General features: G+C 38.0%; 1 long non-coding RNA gene across 1 annotated transcript; it reads right to left on the reverse strand.

The window, feature by feature from the left end:
* Positions 1 to 234: 234 nt before the first annotated feature.
* LOC108494572 lies at positions 235 to 9,667 on the reverse strand. The gene is made up of 5 exons (XR_001873898.1): positions 9,543 to 9,667; positions 7,705 to 7,752; positions 5,697 to 5,877; positions 1,385 to 1,627; positions 235 to 263 (listed from the first exon to the last, which is right to left on the reverse strand). It is a non-coding gene; the product is annotated as an uncharacterized LOC108494572 (long non-coding RNA).
* Between the last annotated feature and the right edge of the window lie 1,828 nt (positions 9,668 to 11,495).

The raw sequence follows: 11,495 nt of genomic DNA on the forward strand, positions 1-11,495 counted from the left end.
TAAGAATATACAGTTCTCCTCTTTCTTTGTAATTTCTTTAATTTTTGCACATTACCTGTGACAGAAGATTACCAAAAAATACCACTCAAGCATATTAGCAACTTACCTTAATTAAGTCCCCACTAGCAGAAATTTATCTGTGAAAAGTTATTTATTCATACAGAAGAGTAATGCAGCCTTGAGACAGTTATTAGGACTCAGTTTTTTTCTGCAGACTCTTTAACTGAAGAGTTTCTCTAATTTATCAATATCTGACTAAAATCCTGGCACAGATTTTGGAGATAAGAGACACAAGAAAATTAAATTATTACAAACATACTTTCTAGTAAAGAACTGGACAGGACTTGGAAAGGTGTACAGCCCTCCAATATATTACGTCTACTCTGTATGAACATGCCCCAATCCCAAGGAACCCATTAGCTCCTTCCTCCTCCAATGGAAGCTACAAATTGTTTCACTAGGGTTGTTTCCTTAGGCCAGATAAAGACTAAATTACCTCAGATTTTGGAATTTTCTCCCTCTATCTATAACAGCCATATGTTATCAGCAACACTTTTGTTACACCAAGGATTTTTTTCATTACCTGCTAGCTGCATGTAATATCATTTATTCTAAAATAACGTACAAATGTAGTAAGAGATTAACATAGTCCATGCAAGGATTTGGGATGAAGGTACTGAAGATGCTGGTTCAAACCCCAGCTCCTCAGTCTTGCTCTGAGCCAATGGAAGGTTATTCCTTTTCTCAGAATAACGTTTTAAAAAATGAAATAACAGTATTGTCATTTTCTCACACATTGGCCTACCCAGAGGTTCCAGTCCCTTGCTGTTTCCAAGCCATGTACATCAGGGAAGCAAAAACCCAAAATCTGGCTATGCATCTGTCCTAATTTCAGCTGGGATAGGGCTCATTTTTGTCCTAGTAGCTGGCACAGTCTGTGGTTTGGATTTAGTATGAGAATAATGCTGGTAACACACTGATGTTTTAGTTTTTGCCAACTAGTGCTTGCCCTAAGTCAAGGGCTTTTCAGTTTCCCATGCTCTGCCAGTGAGCAGGTGCACAAGAAGTTGGGAGAGAGCACAGCTGGGACAGCTGACCCCAACTGACCAAACGGATATTTCAGACCATAGAACGTCATGTGCAGTTTGTGCACTGGGGGGAGTTGCCCAGGAGTCCCTGATCGTTGCTGGGGGATGGGCTGGGTATAGGTCAGTGGGTCGTGAGCAATTATATTCTGTATCACTTGTTTCCCTTGGTTTTTATTTATCTTTCTCTTTGTTACCTCCCTTTTCATTATTATTAGTAGTATTAATGTTAGTATTATTATTATATTCTACTTAATTTCAATTATTAAACTATTCTTATCTCAACCCACAGGTTTTACCTTTTTTCCAATTCCCCTTCCCATCCAAACAGGGGCAGGGGGAAGAGTGAGCAGCTGTGTGGTTTTGAGTTGCTGGCTGGAGTTAAACAATGACACCATCTTACTGCTGCTTGTTCAGTTTGTTAAATAAGTCAAACTTCCTCCTCAACCCTGAACTCAGTACAAAGGGAGATTCCACACATCACCTGACGGGGAAAACCAGAAGACCGAGTCTTCATACAGGTGCCTCACAAATCTGTCATTCTATAACAGAGAAAACAAAAAGACTTACACACATACATGGTACACAGGAATATGCTCACACTCACAAGGATTGTCTGCTCACAGGGTGGGTAAAACCCTCTCCTTTGGAAATTATTTGGGATCTACAGATTGTAAGATGCAAGTTCTTACTCTCGTGTGTGTGTATGTATACACAAACAAGTGCTTTCATTCTCTTTTTAAACAAGTATGAGTAGCCTTTGAAACAACATGGAATTCGAGATATAGATTTGTAAAGTACAATACTAAGTTGAGAAATCCATTTAGGAAGCCTGACTTGACCTTTTGACTAAACTGTGAGAGCAAGCGAGCAGCTGATTTGGGCAGTATCGAAATAATTGTTTACCAGTGAATTAAAAGAAAGACAAAATTCATGTCTTTCTTTCCAGAGCAGAAATAGGAAGAGATAAATATTAAAAATATGTGTTGGCTGACAAGGTGACTTGCCTATCCCCATGATTCTGTTTTTTAGAGGTCTTTAGCTTAAAAGCACTATCAGCAAAAAAGAAAAAATGCTGTCTAGAAACTGCCCAAAAAGCTCAATCATACCAGGCTCAGAAAGTTGGTAACTGTAAAGTGCCTGTATATCACCCCTTTTCCCATCACATGACTGTTTTTCCAGTCTAGTTCTTCAGTATGGCTTCTCCTCTCCTGCTGGGAACTCGAGGGGTGGGTGAAGGGAGAGAGAGGTGACAGCTTATTGAAAAGCTACTGCTCCCTGCCTAGTTTTGGCACACTTTCTGCAGGTGCCTCGCACTGTAGCCACAAAAGGCTCTGGAAGAGAGGATTCAGACCTGTCAACAGCTACAGGAGGCAACTCCACAGCTTTGTCTTACAGGGTAACTTCATTGTCTGCTGTTCTGAACCCCAGCACAGGCACCCGCTAACGAGATGAGCCCCTTTTCCCTCTATTGGTTCCTTCCTCTGTTTCTCTTGCCTTTCTGTAATGATTTAACTTGATCGTATTGGTTCCTTTCTACTGAGGATTGCTCCAACAATCAGATAAGATAATTGCCTGCAGAATACTGCTCAGCAACAACTATTACTTCCTTTGCTGAAAATGTCAGAGCAATTGAAAGCTCTTAGTGAAGTTCAAGAACAAGTAAGCAAAAAAGAAGCAGCTCCTGTTCGGGGATGTATCTGTGTGTATATTTAGCAAGTTTGCAGTGGCCAGCTCTCCTGGATGATCTGGCTTTATAAGCAACACTTTGAGCATATTTTATATTTTTATGACCTTTTTAAGGAGCTGACCAATGTAAACATATGCACCGTAATCCTCACGAGGAAGCATTTCTCTCATTTACTTCTGATTTGTATGGCATTTACTTCAGCTTTGGAAGACAATGTTATGGAATCACCTGGTCTCCATTTTCCCCACTTCCCATTCCATTTCTTAGAAACCAAACTAATGCAATTCCTTTTTAATCTTAAAATACTGTCTCCATACAGGAGATCTCAGGGAAAGCATGGAGTGGAGTTATTAAATAGTGCTGTGAATTTAATTCCCTTTTGATTTAGTCACTTGCTAGCAACAGTGACTTTCCAAATATCCAAACAAGACCATGTTCAGTGTAGCTCTGCTCTGCAGCTTTACAAAGAGACAGCTGATAGAAAAGTGCTACCCCAAGAAAAAGTCATGTAATTATCACACTCCAAATCTAATAAAATTAAAATACCAGAAATAGTTCAGGCTACTATTTAATTCACTTCTTCACCTGAAACACATGCTGCCACTGCTAACAAACACGTTACACACTGAGGGACAATTCAAGACATTATGCTTTTTATCACTAAAGTATGCAGGCTTTAGAGATTTTGTATGACATCAAGATCTCCATCTACTTGACTGACAGTACAAATAAGCAAGAAAAAATCCACACCTTCAAAAATTTATTCAGAGCACAGTTGGAAAAACTGCACAAAGCCTCATCCTTTATCCTTTTTCAAATCACATTTTTTCTATACTACCTGTGCACTGTCACCAATAATACACTATCACATAGTCATAACCATCAATTCTTTTTACTGTTAACTCCATAAAGAATAAAGAGCTTTTGAAAGCTTCTTAGAGTTCTGTGAAAAGGATGGAGAGCTGGATCAGCACTGGATCACTATGGGCTATTTGTAGGGAAATTCCTTATTCTCTGGTAAGGAACTCCAACACAGGAAACTATATGATATTTGTTTTTGTAGCATCACTGGATGACAAGCACCCAAATCAGTGACTTATATCTGGAGAGATACAGGCTCCAGCCTTGCAGTATAATTCAGCCAGACTTGCACTAGTTTAACTACTTCAGAGCCAGATGCACAACTTGTTCGTGCATTGGATATTTCAGAATCTGAGCACTATTTTAGAACTAATTTCATGGCTAAATTTTGTTATATAGAGCTACATTCAGAAGGGCTTACTTCCTGATAATCTGAATGAATTATAGCATAGGTATCCAATTAAACTAAGCAGTGATTTCTAAAGCCCACTTTATAACTTACTCTGAATTACTTTAAAGCTTTTGCTGGATGGTATGTTTTACAGCAGTGAAGTAAGGATTCAGCAGACAAAGGAAATATAATTTCCCCTTTCTCTTTTCACAAAACTCAATAATTGCAAGAGGCACAATTTTTTCAAATAGTGCCACAACTTATTTGTCAAAAATAGACTTGAAATTCTATCTAAAATTTTAACATCAGGAACTGTGACACAGGAAACTGAGAGTAACTGATCTCTCTTTGTGTCTGAAGCTCAGGCTGGCAGTCTGATTCTAGAGCCCTTGACACAAACTCACACTTTCTAGAGGAAAGCTGGAAGTGGTAATTGCTACTGATGCTTGTCCTGAAACAACATGGCCTTTGAATGAGCTCCCTTTACAGGGTAGACTAGTGCAGTACCTTCACAAACACTTTGTGGCAGTCCTGAAAAAATGACCATTTATAAGTAGGAAGCACAAAAGAAAACCTCTGCTATCTTCTGACAAGGAGCCAGGGAATGTAAGACATTCCGGTACTCTTTTTCTTGCTTCTTATAGTCAATGCTCACAGAATATGGGTAGAATTAAAACACAAAACTGAGAGCTATGCTGTTTATTAAGATACTTTGCTGCAAGCAGGCAGTAATCCATCTCAAATTAAAGCCTAAAAGCCTTTCAACTCATATATCATGTGCTTGATATACACAGGAGGTGAAGAGTAGAGGATCCAATAGTCTTTTGTGGATTTAAGCTTGTAAGTGCCAGGATGCCATTTAACCTTTAAAATAGAGCAATAGTAAGCACGTCTCAAAATAATTTCATTGTGTTAATTATTTATACACAGCTCGCACTACCAGAATGTTCTATTTTGTGTATGATGGACTGCTTCCCTCCCCATGCATGAAGCAGGTAACTGAGAATGAATATACTGGCACAGTCAGAAAACATAAAGGTTTTTTTACTTTTACTTTACACTCTGACAAATACAATTGTGTGCATTTGGTACTACTTTTGGCTTAATCACTAAACATCAGCAGTTGAAAAAAAATACATCCTCCTCCTTCTCTGAAGAAAATGGTGATTTTTATGATGGATAATTGGACACAATAGCTGTAGTGATTGCTCGCTGGTTGAAGCCTGGTTGATGAGTTACACACTGTCCTTCTCATTGCTTAAGGTACATTTCACAGAACATTATCTTCTTCCTATTCTAGAGGGTTTTCTGCCAAAAAACTCTTTTTATCACTTCCTCCCTTTATGTTGCTTTCATTATCTATATGTAAGAAATGGAGATTAGAAAGCAGCAGTTCTGTATAAAGGTATACTCCTCTCAGCACAACATCCAGCAAGTAGGCAATGTTTCCAGGAGACAACATGCATGTTTTCTAATAAATATACAAATCCTGACAGAAATTGAGAATCTGAAACTGAAGTCTATTCTTAAACACAATTCCAGTTATGCTCCATTGACCCATAACTTTTCTTACTCTAAAATAATGAAATACACCTTATCAATGCACCATAACCAAACAGAGTTATGCAATTCCATCAGCACAATTAATGCAAGAAAGAGATGGACTTACTGGAGTGAGCCCTGTGCAGGTGATCAAAGGACTGGAGTGTCTTTTGTAATAGGAGAAGTTGAGACAGCTGGAACTCTTCAGTCCAGAAGAGAGAAGGCTCAGGGAGCAATCATCAATGCGTATAAATACTCGATGGGAGGGAATGAAGAGGAGGAAGCCAGACTCCTCTCAGTAGTTCCCACTGGCAAAACAAGAAGCGATGGGCACAAATGTAAAACTAGTGCATTCAGTGTAAGATAAAAATACAATTTTTGCTGTGAGTGTGGTCAAACACTGGAGCAGGTGGCCCAGACAGGTTATGGAGTCTCCCTCTCGGGAGATATTCAAAACCTGAATGGTCCTGGGCAACCTGCTGGAATGGACTGTGCTTGAGCAGGTGAGATGGAGGAGGTGATCTCGAGGGCACTCTTGCAACCTAAATTTCTGTAATTTACATCATAGTATTGCTTCAAGAAGGAAAGAACAATTTTGTGAAAATTCATTTGAGAGCTGTACACTTGTGCTCTATCTGAAATACTGTGTTAATATTAAACAGCATTTTCTTCTACTAGTCATCATGTTAATTACCTTATTTATTTTGTATAGTTTTCAATTTTTCTGTAGAACTAAAACTACTTTCCAAACCCGTCACATTCAGAAATAGAATATTTCTACATTTGCTCATATGTATCTGAATCTTGTACATTTATCAATATTTGAAGAAGATAATGAAGGGGGGTTTTGTATTAGAAGCATTCTCTGTCTCTTATGTTTGTATCAGCCACTGCTTAATTTTAGAAAATAAGTCTGAAACTAATTTGAAATCTGAACTAATCCCCTCTGTGCAAAAGTGCCATGCCTGGTTATTTCTCCAACAGTCACATCTTTTCCAAAAAACTACAAACTCACCAGACTGACCTCATGGTCACAGAACTCTTTAATTTCAAGCCATTCTGTCAAAATAGCTACGGATTTACAAGTCTCATTGACTTCCAGTGAAAGTCAAAGGTGCTCAAGCTCACTCAAAATCTGCTGCTTTGAGACAAACCTCACAACTAGCTTTTTAATACAATTCTATCAGTACACAAAATTTATAAAAACTGTATTTCATGGATGAACACACCCCCAAGCAGTAATATCAGTCAATAGATTCTTTTCCAACAAAATAAGGTTTATTTCATTGCATCAGCTGGATGTTATTCAAACATATGGCTGAGTGTCTTACATGGAACTCTATTTTTCAGAACTAAGACTCTGAAAAGATTTTCAGCTTACAATCACACCTACCTTCAAAAATATGAATATTTTTTAAGATATACAAGCAATATTTGCTTTTCCTTTTTTTTTTTTTTAATTAACTGAGTCTTGAACTGAATGAAATAATTAAAGATAACAATGGAAATAGGGGAAAACAAATTTTATCTCCAGAGCTCACACATTGTTTCCGTAGCCTCAGGGGAACTGTTTAAATCTTGTTTATAAGAGAAAAAGAGTCAAAGTGGTTATAAATGTCCTATAATTTTCATACAAGATTTGAAAATTCTTGGGATGTTGTACAAAAAATACCACAACAGAAGGCTTTTTGAAAAAAAAAACAAACAACATATTTTTGAATTAAAGAAACCTAAATTAGTGGAATGGAAAAAAATGAAGTCAGTTATAAATTCATATGATCTTATGGGCTTATCACGAAATGATAGTCAAGCTTCTGCTCCAGATGGTGCAATAGTGTTTGTGACATCCACTTTGAACTGCAATCTAGTTATGTGTCAAGCAGGAGAGTCCATTATTCACTGCATCAGTGCTGGGGAAAGAAGGTTAAAAGTTCAAGACATGCCCCAAGCGATTAAGGTTGTAAAAATCAGGAGATATACCATGGGGAAAAAAATGCCACTCTTCTTCCATACTCAGTTTGTTCTGAAAAAAATATGTTTAAGTAAAAAAAACAAACAAACAAACAACCAAAAAAACCAACCTAGAGGATACAGGAATGCCCCAATTTTCTATAGTAAAGTAAAGCAAAAATTACCTTTTTATTTGGACTCCTTAAACCCCTCTGCTATCAGCTTCACTTTTCCTAGAAAGAAATATAGAGGCTTCTGTTAAAATCTGCCCACAAGTTACAGGACTTGAGAACTCAGTTAACACTATTTCTCACTCCTTGGGACATTCACGTCAACCATTACATACTTGTAGCTAACTCAGATTTCAAACTTTATTTTCCAAGTACCCTCCAGATCACGAGTCCATCTGCACTAGTCAGGATTCACTTCTCGTCGTGTAAGCCTTTGCTCTGCTAGGCAGTAACATAACCTACAGAGTGCTTCCAAACACTCCAAAAGCTTCTGTATTTGAACTGGAAGTATTGCTCTCAAATACTTGAGCAAATTTAGGTTTCTAGTCCAATATAAAAGGAAAGAAGAAGATGCAAAGCCTGAGGGGTGAAGCTAAAAAAATTTGCATTAAAGAAAACCCCTTCAGCAAAATTCTTTCTAGTGAGAGTGAACAGATTTTTTTACAAAAAAAGAAAAAAAGGTGCTTTAATGCTTAGAACCTTTGAAAAGGTATGAAGTCATTCTTTTCAAAAAGTTATCTTCTTTCAACAGACAGGTAGAAAAAAGTAGTTCCGTTCTAATAAATTTTCTGTCTGCTGTTTGAACTACAGGTTCAAACTAGAACATCGAGAAAGCCACTCTGACCATGAAAAGTGATGACAAACAAGAATAAACTCCGCTGATTTATGTAAAAGTAAGTTTTGCTTTATTAGTAATTATCTAACCTCAGAACTAGAAAACTGAAGTACATGTTCCCACTTTCCTAACTCTGTTCATCTGCAAGTTTGATTGTTGGTTTGCATAAATTGCAAATGTATTATGGCCATGTTGCTACATCCTCTTTGAAATTAAGTCAATACCTCATATGCAGTAACTGATGTATAAGCACACATTTTCATGTCATAGAAAATATTTCATACGAATTTCACAGAGACTGATAACATTCAGACTCTGGATATACTTGTGTGTTAACATTTCAGAGTATGATATTGACAATGTACACAGAAAAATCCCTGTAATCCATCATGGCAGGGTCCTTGAACTAGATGGGTTTTAATAATGCCTTAAATTTCATAACAGTTACTTCAAAATGCATGAAATCTTGTAGCAGACTCCTGATATCCAAGAATAAGCCTAACGTTCATGTGCACTACATTAAAAAAATCTAAACACCACAAAACCTATTTGTATCACAGAAATTTGAGGGCAATCTTCTGCAAGCTCAAAAACTTGTCTTTAAATAGTGTGTGTTCCAAATCACCTTTAGAGTGATAAATCAAAGCCTCTGAGCTCTCACACTGCAGTTCAGCAGGCTCCTTTGGAGAAGGCCAGGCTCACCCTTGCACAGCAGGAGCTGAACAGACCCACAGGAAGAATCCTCAAACTTTAGAAAGAAATTAGTACTAAAACCCACTCAACTTGAAGGAACCACTGGAGCAGAGAATGATTACTCAAGGCAAATGAACTCTCATATGGGTACTCCGGAAATCAAAATAATAGTGCTGGGGGGAAAAAGACTTCAATAATTATTAGAAATTTCCAAATATGCAGTATATATATTACTTAAGTTCTTAGAAGTTTTTTATCTGGACTCAAAGTCCAGTCTAAATGTGTTCAGCCACATCCAAGGACAGAATCTTTTGTTTACTCTTACACACATATTTAGTTTTGTTACTGGAGTCTATTCTTTATAGAACCCAAAATATTAAAAATTAAAATAAACACTACAGAAGCATTTTAGGTATAAAAAGAAAAAAAATTAAAATTTCTTTTTTATTTAAGAAATTAAAATGCCTCAAAAGCAGTAATGTACCTGTACAAGAGTACTTGTATCACCAAGCTAAAAAGACGATCCTGATTTTATCGGAAATGGGCAGTTTTTACATACTCAGAGTTGACTTCAAAGAAGACCCTGTCAGTGGAATAAGCACACATTACTCTTCTGTGAAATCCTACAAGAACAGAGATGGCAGTGAGACCATGATTTAAAGGTCAAGTTTATATTTTTAAAGCAGCATTTTAGAACAGCAAAAAGCAAATCCTTCACGCGACGCTTAAGCATGCCATGTTGTACTTGGGTTTAGAGCAAGCCAGATTAGCACCACATATTCATATACTCAAAGGAGATACATGTGACAAAAAGAATGCACACAATACAGTATCAGAAATGAGGAAAAGCTGATCATAGCAAGAGTTATAGTAAAGGCAAGAGGTGAAAAAGAATTATGTATAGTTGCTCTCAAAAGAAACGTGAGACCCATTTATCTGTGCGCCCAAAATACTATGCAATCTAAGAGACTTGGGGGAAAATCTGTTGAGAAGACATCAAAATACAGTGTTACTGGACACCTCTAGGAATGTTATGATTGCAATCTTATACATTTTTGTACATTTTTAATGTACATGTTAATATAAGTGAAACATCTTCATTTTTCAAAGGCCAGAGTTACACCAATCACAGGCTTTTCCTCACTGGGTTTGTTTCTTGGCTCTTGCTACATATACTTTGATTAGAGAGTTTTTAATTACACTTTAGCCTGTTAGCACCATGGGGCCAATAAAACTAAGAGAAATAGAACTAAATTCTTTTCATTCAACACAATTGGTAACTAAACACCAATTAATTACACCCACACAAGCCTAATGAAGATAATGGGGTTGCAGAGAGTTCACTGATGGTATGAAGTGGCTTGCAGTATCCTAACCTTAATCAGTTAACTACTTCGTAATAGGGAGGATCACAGGATAAGCCATCCTCTTTCTACATTCTTACAATTAATGGAAATTACATGGCCATACAGATAATTCATGTAGCGTTCACCTGATCATGAACCAAAAATGATAAATACTTCGGGGAATCCCTACTAGTATTTCAATCAATTTATTAAAAAACAGGAGTTCAGGGTTATTAAATAACCTGAGTATCAATCTGCTTCAGCTCATTGCTTTGCTAAAGGCCAAGCTGGCCAGTTTCTTTTCTTTCAGGAATGGGAGCATCCACAGCTTCTCTGGGTAACCCGTGCCAGTTCCTCACCACCCTCACAGTAAAGAATTTTTTCCTAATATCTAATCTAAATCTACCCTCTTTCAGTTCAAAGCCATTACCCTTTGTCCTATCACTACATGCACTTGTACCTCTCTGTCATTCTCGTGGGGGCCCCCTTTGGGTACTGGAAGGAGCTCTAAGGTTTCTGGGTACTGGAAGGAGCTCTAAGGTTTCCCTGGAGTCTTCTTTTCTCCAGGCCAAAAACGTCCAGCTCTCTCAGCCTGTGTCCATAGCAGAGGCGCTCCAGCCCTCTGAGCATCTTCATTGCCCTCCTCTGAACTCCTTTCAAGAAGGCCCACATCCTTCTCATGGTGGGGCCCCCAGACCTGGATGTAGTGTTCCAGGTAGGATCTCACAAAAAAGGAGTTAAGGGGGAGAATCACCTCCCTTGACCTGCATGACTTCTCAAATATGATTGATAGTGGCTTAGCTACTTGATCCACAGGTTCCCTCAGGACTCACAGGTGCATTTCACCACGTCCCATGCACTTGTGCACCTGCAAGTTCCTTAGATGTTCCTGAACGTCTCTTACAGTGGCCAGTCTTCATTCTCTCAGTCCCTGACTTTTCCTTTTGCAACTTGGGTGTTGCAGCTTGAGCACTTGCCAGTGAACACAGAGGCAAAAAAATTGTGAAGTACCTGAGCCTCCTCCATATCCTGGGCAACCAGTTCCGCTGTTTCCTTCCAGAGAAGGCCAACATTTACCCTAGTCTTCATCT

The sequence above is a fragment of the Lepidothrix coronata genome, unplaced genomic scaffold (assembly GCF_001604755.1).
Source record: "Lepidothrix coronata isolate B3197 unplaced genomic scaffold, Lepidothrix_coronata-1.0 Scaffold25, whole genome shotgun sequence".
In the NCBI taxonomy this organism is placed as follows: domain Eukaryota; kingdom Metazoa; phylum Chordata; class Aves; order Passeriformes; family Pipridae; genus Lepidothrix; species Lepidothrix coronata.